The following is a 7,786-nucleotide window of genomic DNA, read 5'->3' as shown; positions in this document are numbered from 1 at the left end:
ACATACATAATGACCACATTCATCATAGGGAATTTGTACCTGTACATAATATTTCTTGACTTTGTTAATATTCACTCAGGCATAAGTTGGTCCTCTTTCTCCAAGTAAAATCTGCACATGTCTCTACATTTCAGGTCCTGTACTTCTATTCCCACCCACACACCCCCCCACCAAGAGACTCTACTCACACAAAAGTTTTTATGTTTCCAAACAAGATGAAAATATCTTTCAACACAATATGTGTAAGTTTGTATTGTACACCTGTCAGCAGATGACTTAGTAGTCTTTGTTTAGATAGTGTCATATTTTGTGCAACTCTCCTCAGTGGCAATCCAGTCTCAACCTCATTTACCCTTTCATCCAATATATTGCCAAAGTTTGAAGTCAAATCCTGCCCTGACGCTGTACATTACAATGCTTCTAATTGCTCACCAGAGCCATTTAAAAGGCACATCAGTGTTCAACTGTGATTTGTGCTCACCTTTTTGTGTATTCCCTGGTGAAGTGGAAAGTTCCTCAATATGGGTCTAACTATCCACACTGATGGCAGAGGAGGCATGCCAGAGAATACTTGTGTTCCTGGCCCTGTGTCCCATGGGCCCATGAAGACTGTGAACTACCTGGAATCCCTCCCAAAGTTGGTCACACATAAGCACTTCTTTAAAACACGGTGTTTACCTCAAACATAATTATGAAAAATGAAATTTTGCTCATATCATTTTAACTGAGTGCTTAATATCTTTAATTACATTTTCATTTTTATTTTTCTATTTATCCACATGTTCCACTATCATTATATTCCTGTTGCATATATTAATTCACTAAATAACTAATAAGAATACAGTGTGTCATACACAGCAGTAGACCCTGGGAAACAGCAGTCCTCCTGTACTTACTGGCTGATACATGGAACCATGTCTGGCCCACCAGGATCCATCATCATCATAGTGGTACTAACAAGAGGTTACGTTCTCTTCAAGTCTCTAAAACACCTCCCACAGATGTAAATGATTCTGGTCATGAGTAAAGTCTTTTTGAAATTTGTTCATCTGAGAAAAACTTTATGATCCAGAACACAGCAATGACGGGGTTCCCTTCATTTTCTGTTACATTCTATCCTTGAATATTCTCTCCCATTCTATCAGTATGATTAACCACTGACAGGTATTTGCTGGGTTAGTGTATATGATAAGAGTATAGAATATTTGCCTCTCAGTAGAGGACCTATATTGTAGAAAAGGGAGCCAAATGTTCCACAGATGGGAAGAACTGAGTTTGAGACTATGTTCCAGGACTCCAAACCACTGATTACTTAATCTCTGCAAGCCTCTTGTCCTTCCCCTGTAACACAATGACAGTAATTCCCATTCAGGAGGTTAGCTCTGAAAATCAGAGATTATACAGAAGATGCTCAACCCTTGTTTGTGTTCCAAGAGCACCAATGGACAACCTCTGAATTTCTGCATCACAGGGCCCCCACCAGTGAATGGGAGTGTACTGGATGTGTCCATCATCGTGACGATCCTGACCATGACCTTGATGGGCCTCATCATCAGCTTAGTTGGGCTGATGGGAAACAGAGTTGCGCTTTGACTCCTAGGCTTCCACATGCGCAGGAATGCAGTCTCAGTTTATGTACTCAACCTAGCTGTTGCCGACTTCTTCCTGTGCGGCCACATTATAGAGGCTGTAAACAACTTCCTCTACCTCTTCCACCTCCCTTCAATCATCTTTCACCAGGTCATCTTCCCTGCGATGATGTGTTTCTGTATCACCGGCCTGAGCATGCTCAGTGCCATTAGTACTGAGCACTGCCTGTCTGCCCAATGGCCCACCTGGTACAGACACCACAGTCCAAGACACATGTCCGCTGTTATGTGTGCCTTGCTCTGGGCCTTGTCCTTGCTGCTGAGCATCCTGGTACTCATATACTGTAACTTAGAACTTAAAGTTTTCCTATTATTTTTATTATTCCTGTTTTACAACATCTTTCATCAGTGATGCATGGCTGATCTTTTTATTTGTGGTTCTCTGTGGGTCTAGCCTGGCCATGCTGGCCAGGATGCCCTTTGGCTCCCGGAGGTTGCCATGACCAGGCTGTACATGCCCATCAGGCTCACAGTGCTGGTCTTTCTCCTCTGTGGCCTGCCTGTAGGCATCATGGATTCTCTCTTGTCCTGGGTTACAGATACCAGTGACTGGATTTACTGTTTATTTGCTTTCTTCTTGTCTGATATCAATAGCAGTGCCAACCCCTTCATTTACTTCTTTTTTGCCTTCTTTAAGCATGAACAGAAGCAGCAGCGGTGGCGACAGCAGATCCTGAAGCAGATCCTGGAGAAGGCCTTAGAGAATACAGCTGATGTGGACAGAAGTGGTCAAAGGCTTCCTCAAGGTAGTGCAAAGATATCAGTATCCCTTTCTTGTGGTGATTCTGCATTTACAAGGGTTAATTCACACAAGTAATACCTCTATAAGATTACGGAGATGATTGTATAAGGTCAAACCTCACATGTATAGGTGCATATTGATACATTGATATAAATATGTAGAGATGCATGCCCACTTTTAATTAAATTGTCTATTTTAATATTATAGCAATAGAGTTGAACAGTGATAATGCAGGACATATGCCTGCAAAGACTAAAATACTTACGACTTTTATTCATGTACATATTATCTATAATCTTAACACAAGCTATGACTGAATTGTCTGTATAACACTGTTCTCTGTCTACTTCTGGAACCAGAAAGCTACAAGGGAAGACAGAACTAGAGAAAATGAGCTAAAAACCAACCCTACCCCCTATCAGACTCTCCCAACACCTGCAAGTTTGGTGATTTGAGGGTCTATTATTTGAGGGATGCTTTGAGGAAAAATTTGTCTCCTTTCTTCATGAAGACAGGGTCCAATGGTCAAAGAAGTTAAGGAGCTTTTCACAATAGGTGGAGCAGCTGCTAGCCCACCTACTGGCTCATATCAAGCAGGTGACCACCAGGGAAGCAACAGTATCCATAAACATGCTACACTCCTGTACCAACTTTCCACATGTGAAAAAAAATGTGGTTGTGGCTCTGTTTCCAACCACCAAATTTTGATGTCCATCCTATCCAAACAAAGGGGTAGAAACCTAGGGAATGAAATTTGTCCTCAGGAAGTTAACACTACAAACCATCACAAGCTAACCCTTATCAACTGGGTGCCATTCATACCTCCTTAAACTACAGTTAATTCCAAACTAAGACAATGCCGGAGAGGAGCCTCTCCCCACTATGCTGCTAATATAAAAAAGGCCATTGTCCCATAACTTTTGTCCTGGTTGAATCAAACTCTATCCACTTAATATCTGTTATCCTAGTTGTTCCTTCCTTTTGAGCAGTTTCCTGCCCTTTCACAATGTCTGTTGTACCTCCTACATTTTAGTCACTCTTTCGGGTTCTTACACTAGAGAGATAATAATGTGTTTACACATGCAGGTCTGATTTATTTCACTTATGAGTATAGTCTCTAGCTGTGTCCATTTTCCAATAAAAGCCTCGAGATTACTACTGACTTTGATTGCTCTGTTGAAATGAACACTTAATGTTTAAGTGTATGATCAGCCTTACATATCTATATTTGTTTATCTGATTATCCAAATTGAGGATATTAATATCCTCAATTTGTAATACAACAACCATTGTTAATTTTCTATCACGTTGTCTGAGATTCTGTATCGCTTTTATTGTTTTTGTGTTATTTTCTAAGTGTACATGTGCTTGTTAAGATGTTTTCATTCTTTATCTTTAAAATAAAATTTAAAAAAATCTGTGTGGATGAAATTGAATGTGGGTGGAGAATACCTGTCAGAATGCCCACTGTTTCGTTTTGAAGTTGGGTGAACCTCCAGTCTCCTGTCAGCTGTACTGAGATTCACATAACTTTTACATAATATACTATTCTTCTCCAAGGTAAGCAATTCACAGCACTTCCTCTCTCCTATTACTTTCTTCCATTACTTTCAGTGATAATGCACAGAGAAATTCACTTTTCTCCACACTTAACCTACCTTCCAGTCTGGCTCCAAGCCCACTTCTCTGCCTTCCCTTCCATGTGAGGGAATGGGCTCTGAGCTTATTCTAAATAGTCTTGCAATTGTGTTCTCACACACACACACACACACACCCCAATTAAATACTTTACAAAAGTACCTTTCACTGGTGCATCCTTACTCTATTTTTCTCCTTGGAAGATGCCTGAGTCTGAAAACTTGATGCCCCAGTTCCCAGCTTCAAACACCACTCAACCACATTCCCATCCATCCACAATTTAACTCCCTTTTTTTCTTCAGTGTAGATGCTTTTTTTTAAATGTTTTCTATACTCACTACCTTTATTATATCAAATTCTCTCTCTCCCTTCTGTCTTTTGTCTTTTTAATGTTTCTATGTCCTCTTAGCTAGACCATGAGATTTATTTTCTTTTTATAATTTATTTTTGAAATAGTAATAGCCTAGCTGGCTTCAAATAAATTCATTAAATGTACACAATGAAAATTGCCATTTCTGTTTTAGGCTCTCAGACATCCATGCATTCCCTTCAGAAACAAGTAAGAACTTTTCTAAGTACTTAAAATAGTTTATAATTCAAATAACTTTAAAATGACAAGTAGCTTAATTCAACAGTAGCATAATGTACAAGGAAAAAATCATAAGCACTAAGTTTTTAAATGTTTGATATTTGCACCAGACAAATAAGTGAGTCACACAACTGAAATGGAGAAAGTGATCATGAAATGCTGCATTTTGACTACTTACATTTAATCTGAGATAATTTGATGCATTTAAAAAAACTAAATAGTTAAATACTGTAATATAAATTTACTTCCCAGAGCTACTATAAGAAAAAGAATTAATAATGGAAAGTATGACAAGTTTTGACCTCTGGAAAACATGAACGTGATTGTGGGAGGTACTGACACTGCATATACTCTGTCATTTGAAGGAAAAGGTTACAAATTAAAGTGTTACCGATCACTAAAGAACACATGAATATAAAAGGGAAATTAATGCCATTGCGAGTTTTGCATGGCCCCATGCAATATTTTATTATTTATTAGAAATTCTGACAATAAAAAGTTGCATTGCTTTTCTGCTTCCCTGTCTCCAAAACAATACTTTCTTATGCAGAGTACTTATAGTAATTGCTAGCATAGCTAGATGGCAAATAAAGTTCCAAAATGACAATGATCATCCTCAGGGAGGTCCTCTTCATGTGGTAGGATAGGAGAGGCTGATAAGAGTGCGAACTGAGCAGACACCAGGAAACATGTCAGTGGAGGATGGTCTCTCAAACAGCTTGTCTTTGAAGTTCTCCTAGTCCCCATGGAAATGACAGGGCCATCCAGGACGTTAATCAGCCTCCCTTGGTTACCTGCCATCACTCCACTTTGTGTGGGCATTTTCCAGTCTAGACGACAGGTAAGGTTTCTCTGCTGCCACTCAGATTCAGAATTGCTATTCCAGAGATGTGTGTATGCATCAATTTCCCAGGATTAATGTATTTATTATGTACTGAAAACACAGAGTAACAAATTCTTTTCATTAAAACAAAGTTTTGGAGGTATAAATAAAAGGAAAGGCTAGTCTTCAAAACTGGACAGCTCTGTACCTTGAAAAATAGAAATGTAATGCAGGCAAGGTCAGGGCACACACCAACTCTTTTACTTCTAGTTATAATCCTCAGTCTAAATTTACATTTCTGTTTCTACCTTGGGGTGCTACATAAGGAAATGACAGGAAACAATCTGCCTCCTGAAAAATAGGTAACCTCAACGGTGAGAATTTCCAGTGAAATAACATCGACTGTGAGAGTTACCAATGAAATATTAAGGTCATTCACCCTTCTGATCTATCTCCCCTTGTTCTCCCTTTTCTTCCTCCATTCAAACCTGTTGCCTTAGGGAAAATACTACATCTTACATTATTTAAGGAGCAAAGTGACATGCACCTGTTACATCCCAGAGCTGAACTGTTCAAAACTGAGGTTTCACTGCAATGGATTTTCAAAATTATTCTATGTTTTGTATCTCAAAGCATCCAGGGCAGAAAGAGATGCCCAAAACTGGAATCCTTGAGGAGAACTTTCTGATGAAGCTATTTACAAATTTACATGCCTAACCATAAGGGATAAAAGAAAGAATAATTAAAAGACAGCATGAAGCTGTAGTTGTAGCCACAGGAGCGGCTGAGGCACTGTCACCTGTCAACACAGAACCCCATAGTCAGAGTGCTACAGTGTGAAAAATCTAAACTGAATTCCTTTTGCCCTTTTGGCTCATTAATTGTCTTTTTAAATTACTGAAGTGAAGTGGAAATCAAATAGGAGAGTACCTCCTTGACCGGGCTCACAGAACCTTCCCTCTCGGGACACCAACAGGAGCGAGAATGATGAAATTAAAATCTTCCTGGCAAATGAGACTATGCTTCAAATGTCCTTATATCTTTTTCCTTCCTGGGATTTTCTTTATGTAAATGTCACTGGATCATTTCCCATCTCATCTCCATCAGGGTTTTCTTCCTTTCTTTCTTGTTATGTTTTCAACTTTTTTCTCTAATGTCATAGCAATCAATCACAATCATCAAAAATACATTATACATAGCTGGGCATGCTAGTGTGTGCCTGTAGTTCCAGCACTCAGAGGGCTGAGGCAGGAGGATCACAGCAAGTTTGAGGCCAGCCTGTGCTGCAGAGTGAGTTCAAAGCCAGCCTGCACTATGTGATGAGACCCTATCTCAGAAAGACCAAAAAATACATTATACATGGAATGTCATTTTGAATGCAACTAGAGACCATACTCATAAGTGAAATAAATCGGACCCAGATGGGTAAACATTATATTGTCTCCTTGGTGTAGGAACCTGAAAGACTAGGTAAAACTCAAAACGTACAATAGATGATAGGAAAGGGAAAGAAATTGCTCAAAGGAAGGAACAACGGGGATGAGGGAAAGAAGAAAAATGAAAGAAGAAACGCAAAATATAAATATATATATGAGTAGCTATGATAACTGTATTGCTGATGTCTGATGGTGTATTGAAATAAACAGTTAATGATTACAATTGTTTATGTTCTGATCGATTTTCATGCTTGTGTCTGGTTGTCTGAGCAACTGATTTGAAGGTAACAATATGCAATGGAATTACAATGGTGAACTCCTACCATCTTGTCTAGCGAAACTCTGTATTATCTCTACTGTTTTATCAAAGAATTATTTTCTTATCCCCTATAACGGTTTGAGCAATCTTTCATTCTTACATCTGGTAATCTGGGCAATGTAATTGAGGACAGCGATATGTACTGTAACAAAAACTGTTGATTCATGATCTTGAGATTCTGTATCGCTTTGAATGTTCTTGCTTTGATTTGTTTATGTTTGCGATACTGGTGTGCTGCTACTGTTCTATTTGTTTGCTTGTTTCTCATTTACTACTTTATTTAAAATAAAAAACATATTAGCATAAAAAATAAAGAGTAAAGCATATTACTTTTGGCTGGCATAATATGTTTCGGTGTTCTAACAGAGAACAGGTAAAATAATGACCTAGATAAGAAAAGAAGTTAGACTTTGGCTGGGGCCTCTTCCGAATTCCTTCTTCTAAACTGAGCATGGTGCTACACACCTGTAATCAATCCAGCACTCAGGAGGCTGATGCAGAAGGAACACCGTGGTTTCAAGGCAAGCCTGGGCTCTGTAACAGATTCAAGGCCAGCCTGAACTGCATAACGAGACCTTGTCTCAAAAATA

General features: G+C 38.9%; 1 pseudogene; it reads left to right on the top strand.

Annotated features, from left to right (window-relative positions):
* The first annotated feature begins 1,407 nt into the window (after nucleotides 1-1,407).
* The window catches only part of LOC102025350, a 6,722-nt pseudogene continuing 343 nt past the window's right edge, over nucleotides 1,408-7,786 (top strand).

The sequence above is a fragment of the Chinchilla lanigera genome, unplaced genomic scaffold (assembly GCF_000276665.1).
Source record: "Chinchilla lanigera isolate Chin_1 unplaced genomic scaffold, ChiLan1.0 scaffold00013, whole genome shotgun sequence".
Classification (NCBI taxonomy): domain Eukaryota; kingdom Metazoa; phylum Chordata; class Mammalia; order Rodentia; family Chinchillidae; genus Chinchilla; species Chinchilla lanigera.
This window is presented reverse-complemented; position numbering and strand designations above follow the sequence as displayed.